At 39.0% G+C, this 18,540-nt stretch overlaps 1 long non-coding RNA gene across 2 annotated transcripts in view; it reads right to left on the minus strand.

Annotated features, from left to right (window-relative positions):
- Positions 1-235: 235 nt before the first annotated feature.
- The window catches only part of LOC135289745 (uncharacterized), a 33,809-nt gene continuing 15,504 nt past the window's right edge, over positions 236-18,540 (minus strand). For both annotated transcript variants that reach the window (XR_010352464.1, XR_010352461.1), the window contains exons 3-4: positions 1,767-3,579; positions 236-449 (exon numbers count right to left, since the gene is read on the minus strand). This is a non-coding gene — a long non-coding RNA (uncharacterized LOC135289745). The remainder of the gene's footprint in view (positions 450-1,766; positions 3,580-18,540) is intronic.

Genomic DNA, 18,540 nt, shown 5'->3' on the forward strand with positions numbered 1-18,540 from the left:
GGAATGAGCCAGAGATTTCTTTTTCGTATCTTAGTACTGATTATAAACAGGGCATTTGTTACTGCAGAGGCTTGCATGGCAAGATAGCCCAAAGGATGGTCAACTTTCTGCTGTGAACCAGAAATCACTCTAGGAAGGAGCTGAGGAGGGGACAGCAGTTCCACTTGCTCACAGCCTTCAGAATTTCATTCCCACCCCACCTCCCCCGCCCCGCTCCCCTTTTTGCAGTGGAAAAATAAATTTTTCAACAACATAAAAATGGCTTGTGTCAACAAACTGTAGTGACCCCAAACCAGAAATGGGGCCCGTGCCCAGCTGACTGCCAACATTTGCTTCATGTCTTTCTTCACCTCTTACGCCTGGAGGCTCTGCATCCAATTCCAGCATGTTTGGTAGTGACACCTCACAGAAAATATTCATTTTGGCTCCTACCTGAGAGGACTGGTTAGCTGCAAACAAAGAAGACCTAAATTCAAGTTCCTGTTCTGCAAGATTCAGAGTATGAAAGATGAGTAATTCATTACTCTACCCTCCTGAGACATTGCTAGGACTTCCCTTTGTTTTTCTCTCCCCAAATCACCCAGAGCTCTGTTGTAGCTTAGTGTTGTACCACTGGTTATTGCTCATGATGCAAGAATAAAGCTTGTTGATGAGCCTTTTTTAGGAATAAATCAGGGCATACTTTGAGTTTAGCATCTGATATTATTTGAAGGTAGCACGCAGTTCATTTGCACCTGAAGATGCATGATCCTGTGTGATGCTGAAGGCTTCAGATCCTCAGCTCTTCATCACAAATAAGTGTTAAGCATTAATTAATGCTAATTACAAATATCATACTCATACACATGTAGCCATTCAAGAAAAATATCACTAATTTTAATTGGATGCTTCCAAACATATTAAAATTGTGCCTTCTTTTCTTTCACTGAACATTACTTTATTTCTCCTCATTAGATTCCTGCCACCTGTATCTTAAATTCCCCTCCAGTGTAATTCATAATTCCCCTTGCATTTACTTTCTTTAGAGTGAGGACTTGAATCTCTGAAATGTTGTATATGTGCTGAGCACTTGCTGAATACTTAGCTCCACAATTCAGTGATGCTCAGCTTCACAGATTATTGAATATTATGGTGTTTGGGAAGTCATGAAAATTAGGGAGAAAACTCAGAAATACTGTTTAAGGCACTATTTTTTACACTTCCATCTGCATTGTGGCTGGCCAAGTGGAAGAGGTGGAGGTAAAGAGGTGGAGGTAAAGACAAGCATAGTGTTTGCATATTTGGGAAAAACTTCCTGAGACTTCTTTCTGAAGGGATATGGGAGTTGCATACATTATTTCTAGCTGATGCTGGAGGGACATTGAAATATTCATTTAATCAGCATCTAACATCAGCAGATTTGAGAGCACAAACTTTAATTTCTCACTGGAATCAAATGGAATGACACTGACAACTACAAATAAAAGTGATACAGATTCTGCCCCTGCTAAAAATATCAATTGCTTCAAAGTAGTTTTTGGTATTGTCAGTTAAAAACCAATAAATTAAAAGAGAAAGCCTAATGAGTATGTTTATGACCAATGGGAACATCAACCAGCATCTGTTGATGAGAACCTAGTAGAATTAGTGCTGAAGAAATATGACTTGGTTTACTACCTGCAGGATCTCTGTTACATTGGTGACATGCATTTACGAAATGTTATTTTTCCTGCAGGTAAAGAAAACATTAGTTAGGAAATACTTACTTTGACTGTTATTTTTCTTACCAATCTATTAGAGAGGCTGCAAATGCTGAGGGCACTGTGATGGCTCTGTAGAGATCATCTTGGTTTCTTATTCTCATCATGTAGCCTTTAAGCTAAAGTGCCACAGCTGGAGCCTGGAAATAGTTGTATTGTTCACACATCTAACAACCACAGGTTTGCAATAACGTATTATGTAGGTAAATAAATACTATGGTCCTTATAGGTAGGTCAACAAAATGAATTAAACTGATGGTTCTGTAGGTGAGAAGCAAAAGCATTAAATCCTTGTTGTTGCCTTCTGACCGGGGTCCTTTTTGCCTAATTTCTCTTTCTGGGTTTCCATCGATGGCAAGTACCCTCTATGGAGTGCTCCTTTTCCTGGAGCTAGTCTAAGGATTTCTTTTCTGACCTTACGCTTTCTCTCCTTGCCTCTCAGAAGAACTTGCTTTCCTGTGTTCCAGTTTTCTGGCCCATCTGCTGCCCTCCCACACATGGCAGAGGGCAACAGATGGGTGATAATCATGCGGAAAAAGGCAAATGGAGGCCATGCGGAGGGGAAATGCAGCTCTGTGGCATCGTGCCCTGGCAACACAAAGCCACCACTAGTCATCCACTGCACACACACCGTGAATCCGTCAGTGACAAGTAAGGCGTGTGGCTGGCTGGAATAGGAACAGTTTGGGACACTGCCAGTGCTGGGTGGCTGGTTTCCCCTGGTAAACATTGTCACTTATGGTACAGCACTTCTCAGGAGTAAGTGAAGCACACCCTGTCCACCTCTTCAAGGAAGGCTCATCGCCATTTTTGATGCAAGATGATATTTCATGGTGTCTCATTTAGGGCTCCTCTAGGTTGCAGATATAAAGTTAATTTGTGGTGTAAGACCAGTGAGCTCTGATGCTGGATGGAACGAGGCATGCACATAGCAACAACCAACATGTTTGCACAGGTCTGAATCCACAGCAGCTCATCTGCTTCCAATGACAGCTTGCTAGGACATGTAAAGTCACCGGCAGGAGATGACAGAAGAAATGGACTTCGCAATGTCAGTCAGCCACAGATGACTGTGAGCTATCAACATGATCCTGAAGAAAAACAACAAGGTAAAAAAAGAGGTAAATATTGCATGTTTAAAACAGCAGAAAGGGTATCTCTCTAGTATGTTGGTGCATGGCTACCTCAATAAGGCAAATAAGAATAAAAAGACTTGTCTATATGGTCCATTTGTATATTGCAGCACAAAGACCATGGACTTGATAGCCTTAAGGTTTCTTTCCTGCAATGTAACTCACATCTCTAGGAAATACCTGCAGTTCCATTAGCAAAGAGTACCTTTCCCAAAGAAATGAAGGCTACCTAAGTTACAGTTCCATCAATCAAACAGTCTTAAATATTTTAAAAAGTTTTAATTGCTTACAGAGCTGTACAACCTTACAAAAGACACAGAAATACTAACAAGGTGAACATTAATATTCTGCATCAATTTCTTTAAGAAGTGTAACTTTTCTGCTTTGTTATGAAATGGTATGTAATTGTCATCAGTGACAGGACTTAAGAAAATGGCCTGAAGTTGTACCAGAGGAGATTTAGGTAGGATATTAGGGAAAGGTTTGTCACCCAGAGGGTAGTTGGGCACCCCTGGCACAGGCTCCACAGGGACGTGGTCACAGCACTAGCCTGGCTGAGTTCAAGAAGCATTTGGACAATTCTCTCAAGCACATGGTGTGACTCTTGGGTTGTCCTGGGCAGGGCCAGGACTTGGACTTGATGATCCTTGTGGGTCCCTTCCAACTCAGCTTGTTCCGTGATTCTGTGACATCCCATGTGTAGCAAGCTGCAATACAATATACAAATGGGGTAAATATGGTGAGCAGTTGTGCATGCTGTATTACCTTATGTTTGAGAAGCCAAATGAACAGAGAAGTTCTGAACTGCTCCTTCCAGCAGTGAAACACTCACGGAACAATGCCAATGCTGCTACATAGATAGGCAATATCATCTGGAAAACTGCAAATAAAAACTCTTGACTGTTCAGACAGTATACACAACCTTCAAAACTTTTCTTGTTCTTAAAAAGCATTTTTACTATTCTTGTTTCCTATCCTATAGAAAGAACTTGTTCATATTTCTACCATATACATACATATACACTGTATATTTGAAGAGTTAATTTTTCCATTGCTTCTTTCCCCATACTTTCTCATATTTTACCTTTCAGTTACCAATCTTTTAAGGTATTTGAACAGTAAAGAAGATATTTCAAAAGGATTTTAGAAAAATTACTTTAAAATTATGCTTTCCAAGGCCTTGGATCTACAACAAATAAGTAATAGCGCGGTTCCCGGATAGTTTCTACCTACAGTGAGATGCTCCAAAAAATGAGACAGTGGAAGGAAAATACACATAGATGCTAATGACAAATGATCATGTTAAGAGATAAATTATTTGTTAAGAGATAATTATGAGCTAGTCTGAAAGATCTCCTTGTTCCATAAGGCCATTTCATAATAAACAATATCAATAGGATTTTACCATTGTCCTGTGCAGAATCAAGGTAAGGATGAGCAGTACCAAATCTACATTAGTTTTGGAGGGTTGGCAAGGTAAAACTAATTTGATTTTTTAATTTCCTTGCCAGTCATTTCTTGTTCAAAAAGTAAAACCTTTGCATTCCATATTATTTTCCAAGAATAACAGCTTTGGATGTTTAGTTTGGCTAAATTAGAGAAGCTGACCACCTGTTTGTAGAAAAACAAGACATTCTTGCAGATGGAGGTCCTGAGCTATGATAAGGAGTTCTAAAAGCAATCTTGTTGGGTGCAGAGAGTGAAGTAGGCAAAATACAGACACAAAAAAACTCTTTGTGGACATTTTTGAGTGTAGGGTAGATTAAATGAAATAAAAATCTATAAGTGTTCTCATTTCCAGTTTCATAATAAATAGCAAAAGCATCATATCTCAAATTCTGCAGAAATGTACAGGACAGTATTGATTACTGTAAAAGGAACAGCCTTGTGCTAGCAAAGAGATGGATGAGGTTCTTTATATGCTCTTGAAGATGAGTGTCCCATAAAACCGGAAATTTGCAGTGTGTATATGGCCGTTCTTATATACAAAATGGTCTTTCAGCAAATGAATTATGATGTGTCAAAATGACTCATAGGGACTTTGCCACAGTGAAGTGTGTTTGAGAAAATTGCTGCCACAGAGTAAATATTTTTTATGTTGATTAACAGTAACACAGCTGGCCTCTGACTTTGCAAATTTAATGGAAATTTCAGGGTTAATGAATTAAACTAATCCTCCCTTACTCTCTCCTTGTTTTACTTTCTCACACATGCACAAATGCACACCAAGTTTGTGCAAAAACTCTCACTTATATTGTTGCTAATGAGAAACATCCATGCAAATCAACATAGCTGCACTACACAGATACCAAAGAAAATACAGATGTTTTTGGAGACTCATTCCTTCCAAAAAAAATCATTATAGTGAACTGCACTGCTGTATCACAATTAATAATCTGCTTTATCACTATTAAAAGTTGTGCATGATAATAAAAAAATGCAAATAAATGAAAGAGACATTGGGGGGAAGGCTGATTCCCAAGAGAAGGGAAGTCAATGAATCAGAAATGTTCCGAAGCTCTATAACCTGGCACTTGAGAGGAGGGAAAGGTCCTCACTTTGCTGTAGGGCCTTAACATCTCTGCTCATAGAAAGATTTCACTTTAAATCTTGCAAGGTCAAGCTTCTTTTGCAGGTGTCTAGGTCCTCTTTTTATCAGCCAGGCTGGAAATTTAAGTGATGATTTTGCTTGGTTTTCTTCCCTGCAGTGACCTTGTTTATGGTCCTGTGCAAATGGTGGGGCTGGGCAGAGCTCCTGCAACTGCTTTGCAAATTCCCACTGTTGTAATTGCAGATTCATCACCTTAAAGTGTGCATATTCTGTCATAAAGGGGACTTAATCCCACGGAGGATCATTCTCAGGTCCTCAAGCACTTTAGTTGCAGTGTTGGGAGATAAAGATGTAAGTAGTAGCTCTGCAGTTTTGGGCAGAGATATAAGACATCATCCTGCTTGTCAAGGAGTTCCTGGGGAGGGGGGGTGGATAGTGTGTGTCATTTTCAACTCTGATTTCTCTGATCCCTTAATGCTCTCCAAGTTCATTAAAACACCTGAAGAAAATTATGTACTTCCAGAGGCAATTTAAAAAGGAATCTACCTGCTGAAGCCAGTGAGAAAATAAAGCAGGTGAATGCTTACAAAAGCAAAAAGAAATCTTACAAAAGGCAAAACAAATTACAAATAAATATATGGTTACAGAAATAAAACAGCACACCTCTTTTCTGAGACACCAGGCTAGAACACAGCCCTCGCAGCATGTTTTAGCGTGGTGGGCATTAATCAAAGTACTTCCTATTCTTTTCTTTTCTTTTCTTCCTCCTGCTCCACCTCCCCATACTTTTATTTTTCTCTAGAACAATTCTATAATAGCCACTTACTTTAACTTCCAGAAAAAAGGTTTATAGAGTGCAGGGAAATTTGATTTGCAAATTCAATCAATTCTATATCCAGGAAAAATAGATAATAATGATTGTCGAACCAACAGAAACCATTGACTTACTGAAATTAATCCATTCTAATAATGCTGATCTCTTCCCTGATCAAAGGAAAGGTAGGATAACTACATTTTTTTTTTCCATTCATACAATTACATTTTGTTTGCAAGTTTCTTGAGGTTCAGTTTGCAAAGGCTTTAGAGGCAGTTCTGCGTGCCTTACTTGCCCACTCTTCCTGAGACAAAATTAAGCAAATTTTCCACATGATGAGATTATATAGGCTTCTATGCAATTTTCATGCAGAAGTCACAGGAATGCTCTGTGCACTTGGTATGACTCAACTCTATAACACTCATCTTTGATGGTGGAGCAGACTCAAGGTCTTTCAACACTGGCATAGCAGAAACTTGAGAATGGTCAGGATACTCCCCACAAGAAAAATGCTCCGTGGAAGGTGAACTGGGATGGAGACCAGCATCACAGAGTTGGGCTGCCTGGTCCTTTTTGCTGACAAGATCACAGCAGGGGCAGCTGATGATGCCTCAAGGAGCTGAAACAGGAGGCACCCAACTCTTCCTTCTCTAGCAACAGCAGCAAAGATGAGTGTGAACTTGGCTATGGAACAGGTAAAGATAGATTGCTGTCCTGAGTAGGAATGTCTTGAGCACTCCTCTGAATCCATAATGTCATGAAAACCCACTGGACAAAACCTAATTTGAAGCTCTAAGGTTTGAACTATGAATGAAAAGTTATACACGAAAGCACGTAGGAAATAAATGAAAAAAAAAAAAAAGAAAAAAACCCCAAAACAGTAACATTGTCCTATAAATAGTGCTTGGCAAACAAAAAAGTACAATCTATTATGATATAGTAGTCTCCATTTGTCTGGAGATATGACTTCCAGTTATTATGGTTTACATGTTCTTAGAAACATCTATATTTAGGTCTATCCAAGAAAAGAGGTGGCATTTGTAGCAAAGGAAGAGCATAAATAGCATAACAAGTTTTACTGGAGTGGGATATGAGTCTGGTAGGACCACTACAGAGCAAAGCCTTGCCTTTCATATGAAGTGTAAGCTCAAGTTCTCAGAATGTAGTTTCACAAACCCTCTGTTTCAGCGATCTTCCTTCTGTGTCAAGCCCTTAACTATTTTCCAGATTAATTTAAAATGTGAATGAAATCTCCTAGAGATATATTTAATCAAATATGACGGCACCTTTATGATTCTCTTAGCTGACAGAAAAAGTCTGATTTCTACTGAATCTCAGCCCTGCCTCAATCTTGAACCCAAACCCAGTTTCTAGGTAAGTCAGACTCAGCACTTTTTCCTGTTTTGATCATTGCGGCACAAAAGAGCCAGGAAATCCTACTGTTAAACAGAGGAGAAGATTATGAAAGATCATAGAAGCATCTCAAGCCCCCTGTCATTAGAAGATTTAACTCTTGCAGAAGTCTTCCTAAGGGTGTTGGCTTGATCCATGAAAAGCACTCATGTACATCCCCACCACAGCATGGATGATTTGTACACACAACTCCCACTTGTGCTTATAGGATAAATCCACATCACCTCCCTCAGACATACAAAAATCAAAGCAGTATACTCCACATCTTCCCTTCCAAGAGCAGAAGACAACAGTCATCTGTGTGTATGTATGTATCTGGTTATTTAGGTGCTTCTCTGTCTATCCGGATACAAAACCAGAGCTGATGAAATACAGTGTACTCCAGAATTTCTTTCTTTTTAAGACCACTTCTCTTTTAAACTTACAAAATAAAAAATAATTTTCCCAGGAGAATGTTATATCTGTGTAATTTTTTCCACTGTATTGATAATTACTGTATTTCATATGCCCCTTTTAATTACTTAATGTCTGAGATTAAAATTCAACAGCTTCTCTCAAAGAGAAAGTGCTTTAATATCTGAAGTGCTGCTCCTGTAAATTGGCATCTGAAAGATAGGCTAAAAAAGGGCATAAACACGAACATTCCCATCCTTCCTAACTGACTGCAATACCAACGAGCTGCACCGACTTCACACAGACCTCCCACATTCTTGATAGGATGTTTTCTAGCAGAGTGATCCACAAATATTATCATTCAATGACAATACAGTTTTATCAAGGTACGTCTCAATCCGCAGGATGCGAGCCCCACAGAACAGACGGAAGATTTGGCGCAGCGATGCGCACACGGCGTGTGTTACTTACTGGTTATTGCAGTGGTCATACCGAGTCCCGTATGGCGCTACATTAACGAATGGCATGCAAGCACCTTCTGTTGAAACATCTGCGACAGGGAAATTTCAGGCATTTTTCCAGATATTTTTTTGTGCTCTCGACCAAATTTTCATTAGGGCTATAAAACCTGGCAGGCAGCATTGTTGTGTATGATTTTTTAATAAACTGGGACATGCCTTTGTTAGAGGAGTGAAGAAAAGGGCTCTTTAGAGACTTCTTCCTATTACAAAAAGTTCAGAAAACATATGACAGCTCACCAAACAGTGAATCCTAACTTTTTTTCTGTCTCCTCCAAGACTAAGAGTTCCTGCTTCTTTAGATGTACACAAAGATTTACAGGTTTTGAAATGAAACCAAAAATGTAGATTTTTTTTTTTTTTTAAATCTATCAGATTAAATGATTCCAACAGTGGCATTACTAAAGAATGTGTTCAAAGAAAGAGCACATAGCTAGCATAGATTTTTAGCATCTTTTTGATGCCTACTGCCAGGAATCTCACAAAGGATTTTCACTTACTTAACAGACAAGGTCCCTCAGAAAAAAAAGGAAGAAAGGCAAGCAAATGCATGTGTGCAGATCAGATCTTGTACACAATGCAAGCCCAGAACATAGCCTTACTTCTTTTTCTTTCTCTTTCCCAGAAACATGACATTGCCTGCTCTCCCTTCTCTGCTCCCCTGCAAGACAACAGTCACCAGGCACAAACTGAAGTTCCATTTTGCAATTCTCCCTGCCACACTATGAACACTAATGCAGAACAAACATTCTTGGCAGTAAATATGTACATTATCATTATGTAAATAGGTATGTTATCATTATCGCAAAATGATGATGTTCTTTACTAAGTCTATATTCCCTTTCCAAGAATATTATGTAGTTTGAAGCATAATTTCCATTATGCCACTGGGGCTGAAAAACACTTCAGTTCAACAATAATTAGTATACTGTATATAACAAAATGTTTACCATGGATAATGATGATGTGCAATCCTAAATCTTTTTGGACAAACAAACAAATGCAGTTTTACATGGTAGCGTTCAGCCTGAGTAACCAACAGAAAGGATTTTCAGAATAATATCCATTCCCACATCCAAGGTGAGCATCATATTGACATTTTATACCAACAACACCACGAGCAATAACATTTTAAATTGTATGAGGTGAATGATCTACTGTTAGCATGAAGGTGACTTCATTTCTGAACCTTAAATGAACTAGAAATGACTGCATGTCACAGGCTGCTGGCACTGTTAACAGTGTTTACATGAAGTCCATTGCTCAAGTGTAGGTAAGAATATCAGCACAGCAAAACCCAAATCCTTAGGTTTCAATAATTCAAAAAGTTATTGTAATGAAAGAGCAAGGTAAGGCCAACTCTTAAGTCCAGCAGCTGTAAGCTACTTGTACACACTTACAGACCCCATGCTATTACCTGAGAATCCAAGATATGTGTGTCCTAGGCTGAGGTAAAATAAGTGCTAACTTCTTACAGAGAAAACAGAATTGCTGGCATAAGGAAAATTTGATGAAAGTGTTAATATTTTCACAGCTTCTTTTGAGGTGAGTAAATGTAAATACTTGTCTCTCATTTTCCCTGAAAAAGTGGATTAGTTATTTAGAAGTATGTAAATGCATTCAAAATGTCTTCAGTTTCTTCTCATTCCTTTGAATGCTGCTTTGAACTGAAAAATCAATTTTCAGAAAGGAAGATATGCCAATTAGAATTAAGAAAAAACCAAAACAAAACAGAAGAAAGGAAACTAATTTATAAATTATAAAATATATAATAGCCACATTCCCACTGTTCTGCTACCCATTTCTATAACATACCACATTGGAATTGTGAAAATATTATATGAAAATATGCATATGACTCTCAGCATTCTTCATTATGCACCAGCTCCCTTCAGGAATCTTTTCCTGGGAAAAATTAGATAAGGAGTATAGCCTTTGAGGACTCTCACAGAGATTGTGCATGTTGATTTCTCCTTTCCCAAAGCCAATAATGAGATAATTGTTTTGCATCTTCAGGCAAATATTGTGGAAGCATAACAAACTACAAACTACTTTTCTCTCACATTTCTGTCTGAAACACTTGTGTTCACCACACAGGTGTGTAAAGCGTTTCTGCACAGGATAGAAGCACACGTTGTCACTGAGTGGTTTTATGCTCTGACGTCTGAAAACAGCTGCTGATGTTGGGCTGCCCAGTGTCTTTGGCCAGGCAGGACCAGCACGTCTCCTGGCCAGTGCGCTGGATCAAAGCCAAACCAGTTGAGAGGAAGAAGCAGCAGGGAAGAATTTCCCATATCCCTTGGATGTTTCAATTTTGTTTCAAACTGATCAAACCATGCAAAAGTCTAATTTCATACTGATACTCTCCAAACTTAAGTCTCCTCAGCAAAGTGTATTGCAAAATGAGACTGTGGCTGCTATAAGAGAAACATTTCTCTTTTAGACCTGTTTTTTAGTAGCACCACTGGATTCCCCTTATTCTTCTGAGAGAAAGAGTGAGCTCCCTGTATATATCCTCTGAAATATCCATGACTTCATGCACCTCTTTCATATCATCTGAACATTTTTTAAGCTGCAAAGCCCTACTCTGTTCAGCCTCTTTGCACACAAAAACCATACCATGCCTATGGATATCTGCTACCCTTGTCTAGGATGTTTCCTACTTCTACCACACCTTCTGCACACAATATAAGACATAAAATACTACTGATTTATAAGACAATCCAGTGATATTTTCAGTCATTTTCCACTACAAGTGGAACAGAAAATTCAGTTTCACATAGCTTGAACTATGCAATTAATTGACTGAGAGAGTTGTTGGTCAAGTGGAACCAAGTAATCTAAACGAAAAATTCATTGCAAGTCAAGGGGAAGCAAACAATATCAAAAATTAACTTATTTCTGCAAAGCAACCAAACAAGTTCTAAAACCCCCTATCATTTCCAGATCAGATGAAAAACTTTATTTTATTCTAAGGACTTCAGCTGTTTTTAAAGAAAACTTATGGAAAAGTTACCCCAAAAAGTTACTTTTTTAAATTTAAGGCAAATCAGGTGAATAATGAAAAGAATGAGCAATATGAGAAAATGGTTATAAATCAGACCAGAATGTTCTAGGTTTTACTCTCTAATCTATTAATATATTTGATATTCTCGTTGCTTTAATAAAGCCAGTTAGGACACATATCTGGAGGATTTCCACTGATATTTAGCATTAGGAGTCCAGGTCATCAAAGACAGCTCACACAATATTGTGCTGTTGGAGCTCAGACCACTTCCTATGCCTGTAAGATTTAAATGTAGCACTTGGGAAATATTATCAACACAGCATGATCCACAAACACAACCATATCTGTTGGCCAAGTCTTTCCAGGACAAAGAATGAGCAGAGGAGGCATCATGGTGTACTCTAAACAGAGTGCAAGGAGACGAGTTACTCAGACTGCTGCTATAATGTGGACAGTAACTCTCTAAGTGTTGAAGCTTCTCATTTCTTCCATCTGAAAAATGCAGCTGCTGAAAGAGATTGACACAGCAGTTTCATGGAGGTAGATGCATCCTATACTTGTCTAACAGGACAATTATTTAATGTAGCCTGAGCCAAAACTGAAACAAAGCTTTAAATAGCGGAAACATTAATTCTCAAAAAATATGCCCAAGGAACAAGAGGGCACTGCTGCAATTCTGAAGTTTTAAACTTTCTGGAGTTAGTACTTCTGTTTCTTCAGCTGGTGATATTTTCTCAATTTTGTGCCTGGCAAAGGTCTCTCTCCTCTCTTCAGATAGGTCAAGAATTCTCTTGAAGAAAAGATTTAAGGGTCTGAGAAGATTTTGCAGATTTTCTCAAGAACCCTACATGTTCCAGCCAGTAGCAGGGATGAAGATGTTGCAAGTTTTTCTGTTTTTCATGGATCCTGGTTATTTATCCTGGGCCCAACAGAATTTGCTGTAAGACCAATTTTCCAAAAGCTGGTGACGCATTATGGAAGAGGAGTCCCATGGTGGAGCTGTCCTTTGTTGAAGGTTACATGTCTGGGTTACAATACATGATTAATTTTTTAAAAGAACAGCACATAAAATGTTGTGGTGCAGGCAAGGGGATCTCTTAATCTCTGTATTTTGCATGCCCCTTTGTGAAAAGAAGAAAATACACATTCCTCTCCCACTGAATGTAGGCAGCCCTGCAGATTGATTTTGGTCCATGCCATGAGGTTAATGCACAGCTTGATCTGCACTGACATGAAAATACCATCTGCATAACCCCAGCTTGCCTTGCTGGAAGAAGAGAAGATACAGGCCTCAGCAGCTGGTCTCAGCTACTCTGGGAAAATATTCGTCTCCAGACCAAGTTTGGATCCAGCCATATCTGGCAAAAGTATTATAACTATATCACATGCATACTCCAGAGAAATCTTAGGAAGCTTAATGGAAGTTCAGTTCATATGTTGAGGCTGTTACATGAAAAGCATCAGGAGAAGCATAAACTGTTCCTATTTCAAAATTGTACAAGGAAATAGTATGTGGTATAACTTCACAGGACTGTCATGAGTTACTCAAATATTCCTAACATACATAATTCAAAAGAAGAAATTTTCTTTCTCTTTGGTTAATATCAATGTAATAGCTTTCACCCCTGAGCTGTGCAACAGAAAGCTGATTTCCTTTTCGGCGAGCAGGACATAATACTGAATCTTGCCCTAAGCATGCAAGCACAATAATCTGTTTTGTGCATTACACAAAGGAAGGACTACACTCAATCTCCTGAACTTTCTGACAGCAAGAGTGCAAGCCTGAAACAATGCTTGTCCCAACAGAAAAAAAAAACTTTCTGTTCCAGGTTACACCAAAGGAAAAGGCTTTTGTTTGTTTGTTTGTTTGTTTGTCTCGTGTGAGGTTTTTGGTAGTGGTGGTGGGTTTTTTTTGGTTTTTTGTTTCCTTAAACATAAGTGTACACTCTGTTTACTTAAAAGTTAATTGAGCTTAGTAAATTACTGCGATCTTTCGTAACATGCTAGATTTTAAAAATATCACATTTGTAATCAGTTTAGTGTATTGTTCCCACCAGGACTGACCAGAGGGGAATAAAGGTAATTATAAAGCTACAGGGCGACATTCACCTCAGCTAAAGTCAACATACCACCCTTCTGTGCTCCCTACACGGCATGGCAGCCCTATTGAAGGGTGTGAGCAGAGCTGTCAGGAGAGCCCTTGCCCAAAGGCATCCCCCCATCTCCAGGGTGGTGCCCAGCAGGGCTCAGGGCTCTGCCCGGCAGGGCTGGCTCTGCCCCCGCCCTGCGCCACGGCTGCGGCCAGACTGCGAGGTGACATGGTCAGCCTGATGAAGCACACAAAAGCTTTTGGCACTGCATATCTGCAATATCATGGACAGTCAAGGAGGCGCCTGTTATAAAAATACACAGTGAAACACAACTGGAGGACTGCTCTTTCTCAAAGGCTAACGTAATGCATTCCTTCTGTTTAGGCTCATTTTCCAGCCTTTCACATTCTTTGTGAACAAGAGTTATAAAACAAGCCTGATGCAGTCCAATTATTTTTACTTTGAAGGCCATTAATCAAGATTGACTAAGAAAATGAAGACAGCTAAGCAAAATTTCATATGTGACTAGAGTGAGATTAAAATAAAACCAGATGGGGATGGACAGAGACGTTAAGCTGCTTTCTCTCCCCCTTCCCTCCCCTTTTTTACTTTTTTGACTCATGTAATAAATGTCTTTTACAAATTACAGCACTCTTATTTTCTTACAGTAAATCAAATTGGGTCATAATGTACAAGTGGTCTCATTGCTGAAATGTCAAAAATAGAACCTGCCTTGTTCTTCCAAAGCAATTCCTCAAATCTAAACCAGCAGTGTGGCCTGACAGTCTATAAACCATCTACCTGGATGCAGATCCCTTTTAAGGTAACTGTCTGTAGCTGATAGAAGTATTTCACAAGCATCCAACATGAGCCATACGCAGAGATCTATAGCATGCAGTCATTTGCAGGGGTCTGAATCAGAAGGTCTTACATACATTGCATTTCTACAATTTTCAGGGAGTTTGAGAACCAGGACTTTATTTTTCCTAAAGATCAAACAACTTTGAGGTAATGTCAACCAGTAGGCCTATAAAAATCCTGGAAAAGCTTGCATTATTTTCACAAAACCCCTTTTTAATCGATTAGATGAAAGCCAGTGTACACACTGAGGAGCTTCTTTAGAGATTTAAGGACACAGCAAGAAAAACACAAATCACAAGGACAGATAAAGATCCAGAATGGTGATCATATATCATAAAGATTTTCTTTTCATAAAGTGACTATTACAAATTATCTTAGGTCATGTACACATTATTGCCCTTTACGAAAAAATTATTGGATTAAAAGAAGGGAAAGTTTTTCAAAGTATTTTTAGACACAATGTAAAATAAGTCCTGCTTTGGAACCAGAGTTTGAACAAGTATATACTGGTAAGTAAGGTCACTTATAGCAGTTCTGACCTCTCCAGAAGCATTTGACTAAAGACAACTATCTCACTGCCAAGGAAAAAAACCAATCAACCCACCAAACAAAAAAATCCAAACAAGTAGTTAATCAGTATCTCATACAGGGGGTCTGAGATATACTAATTTTGCAGAAAGGTTACCTGGTACAGTCCAACAGAGAGGCTATATCCCCAAATTCTACTGTGCTTGAAATGTTAATTGAGTCAGAGATTGGCCCCTATCCTATGAGAACATCTTGTTTTTAAGAAGAGAAGATCATGCACATGTAACTTGAAATTTTGTAAGTTCTATGAGTGAATATTTCTTTCCCAAACTCTTTCATGCATCACCTGTCCTAATGAATATAAATCCATAGCTTTCTTCTACCTATTCACTATAATGTTGCAGAAATAAGCCTGGAAGGCATCTCAAGGGATCATTTAGGCCATCCTCTCCATCTCCACCAAGGATCAGCTGTTCCTAAATTATTCTTGACAGATGTTTGTCTAACCTGTTTATCAGGCCTCATACAGTGAAGTTTGTACAGGCTTCCTACACAATCCATTCTGATACTATCACAGAAAAGATTTCCTTGTGTTTACCCTTAATCTCTTTTCCTGAAAGTTAAGCCTGCTACTTCTTTTGGACATTCACAACAGTTTATTACTTTCTTCTTTGCAGCTACCTTTTAAACATTTGAAGACTTATCATATACCCCTTCAGTTTGCCTCTTTCTAGACTAAACAACCTCACTGCCTTGAGTCTTTCCTCACAGGTCATGTCTTCCAGACCCTCAATCACTCATGCTCGTCTCCTTGGACTCTTTCCAACTGATTCACATCTTTCTTAAAATGCAGTGCCCCAACTTGGACCCAGTGCTCTAGATGAGGTGAGAAAGCAGAAGGACTATTTCATGTTTCTTACATATGCCAACATTGTTTATACAACCCAGTATGATATTTGGGGGTTTGGTAACAGTTTGACCTTCCTCACTCATGTTCCTTTTGTGTTTGTTCTGGCCTCCAGCTCCTCCACTGAAGAAAAACTAATTTGTAATCCACTCCACCCCCTTGCGGCCCCTGTGGAAGCCCAAGCACGCTGCCTGCTCTTCCACACTGCACTGCACCCTCTGTGCTTTAGTCCATTGCCACAGTTTTTCAAGATCATTTTCATCCTCCAAAGCCTTTGCAGTCCATCCTGATTTGGTATCATGTGTAGTCTCCTACCTAGGTTTTTTAACAAAATAAATAATAGAACTGGGCCCAAGAAAAAGCTTGAAATATCCACCCTTCTGGTCAGATAGTGAACTGGCTGTAACTACTTTTTGTGTACAGTTTCCCACATAGTTACATCCTGACAGTGTATCCTTCACTTATTTTTATTAAACATCATGTGGGTCAGTGTCAAAAATCTTAATGAAGTCAAGACGCATGACACCTATTTCTTTGCTTTATCCAGAAGTCCTATTAACCTTAATTCCTTCTGTAGTGTTATCTAGCACGTTTTGCTTCCTTCCACTTGGTAATTTATTGCTCTGCTATCTTGTAGGAGTCTTGTTACATGTTTGCATTTTTTTTCTGCAGAGAAAATGAGTCTTTCTGACTTTTAATTCTGGTGGTTTACCTTTCTTGATTTTTAAGTGGAAATCACTTTTCATACACTGTTTTTGTTTCTATATTTCACTTTAAAACAATAAAATAATGAAGTTTATGTTTCTAAGAATAGCAGAATATCTTAAAGCAATAGCCTCCTCCATAAAGTCTTGAAGACCTCATTTTCTTTGTGTTATATCTTCCCATTCCTGCTTGGGTCTCCTGTCACAATTTATTTGTTTATCTTTTTCCTCATGGTACTTGCTCCATCCCAGCCTATTTTCTCCTTCAGTTCTTTCTTGCTGTCCCTTTTCTGACTGATAAGTGGAAATGCAGTTCAACAATATTCAAGTGCAATTGAAGCTTTTGAACCCAAGGTATTTGTGGTGCTTTAGTATAAAGGTTAATTCACCTAATTCCTGATTTTCACATTCAAATATCCTTATGAACAGAAGATCACACGATTGTCTCTGAGGGTAAAGCTGCTTAGGAGCATAAAAAAGCTGTGCACTCTGCCTTGTCTTTTCTCAGATCAGAGAGATTTGAGTGGTGCTGATAGTAGCTTTCAAAAGATGTTACTAGTGGCAAAATTCAGTAGCTGTCTTCCTGGATGCTTGTTTATCTCTCTCACATTCTCCTTCTTAATTTAGCTAAACATATACCTCAGTCAACCTTCCATTGTCTGTTGCCCTTGATAATGCCTTTACTCGCCTCATTTCCCATGTCTCACTTGCTGAGGAATAAAAATGCAGATGTATTATTATTACAGTGTACAGAGAGGGATGAAGGAAAAAACAGAGACCTGTTTTGGCCTCTGCAAAGCCATAGTGTTTTGGAAGGGTGGTTTTGTGGCATTGGATATTAGATGGTCTCCACCCTGAAAAAACAAAGCAAGCAAAACATTATTTTGAAATTATAAGGCAAACAATGACTTAAACTCTCCTATTTGCTTGAAGGTGCTTTTGAACTAAGACTATTCCTCTGAGCCTGTGATTCTGTATTCCATTGTGTCCATTTTATATAGGGCTTTCTGAGAAGCTGAGACTTTCCTGAAACAATAGCAGTGGAAGATGTCTGAATCAGCTGTGATGAAAGCATGCACCCTGCCAGGGCTCTGCTGCTCTGCTTAGCTCACCTCGCAGCACAAGCAGAAGCCAAGAGCTGCTTCTCCAGCTATGCCAGTTTCCCACCACCTTCCCAGTCTCTGCTCTCACATCTGTTTTTCCAGTTCTCTCTGATGCTTCCAGACACAAACTACCTTTTTTTTTTTTTTCCTCCTAAGTGCCTTGATAAATAAAGCAGCAAATACAACCTTTCACTGAAGGAAAGTGTTTATCTATTTTTGTAAATAACAGCTGTGTGGAGTTGGTGAATGTTCATTTCAACATCTTCCTATGGAAAGCTGGAAGTATTTATATTTAAAAAAAACCCAAAACAACACCAACTTTATTAACCTGGTCTACTTGTTATGCTGGTCTGCTATGGACTCTCCTTGAAATTAATGGAAATCCAGAAGATCCCTTCTAATCTCCAGTTCTGTGTAACTGGCTCACCAGCAGAATAGAGCCAGCACCACTGGAACACTGCTGTTGTACCTCATTGCTTGGGGACATCAAAGTGGGAAAAAAATTCATTCTCCAAGTGAGCATCTTCAGCTTGAGCCCAGATACTTCAGGATTCAGCTATCACATATCTCCTTTCAAAACAAGAGAAAGATTAATCCATTTTCCTACATTCTTCACAAAAGTTCAGCATCTCTCCCCTCTTGCACCTGACCTTAGGTTATCAGAGCACTGCACAGGAGGTGCATTGCCATGCTCTGCTAAAGACATTGGTGGTCTGAGGCTTTCCAGATGCCTTACAGAACTCAACCTGCTCCCTAGACAGCAACACCTGCTTGTGAAC

This window comes from Passer domesticus, chromosome 1, assembly GCF_036417665.1.
Source record: "Passer domesticus isolate bPasDom1 chromosome 1, bPasDom1.hap1, whole genome shotgun sequence".
NCBI lineage: Eukaryota > Metazoa > Chordata > Aves > Passeriformes > Passeridae > Passer > Passer domesticus.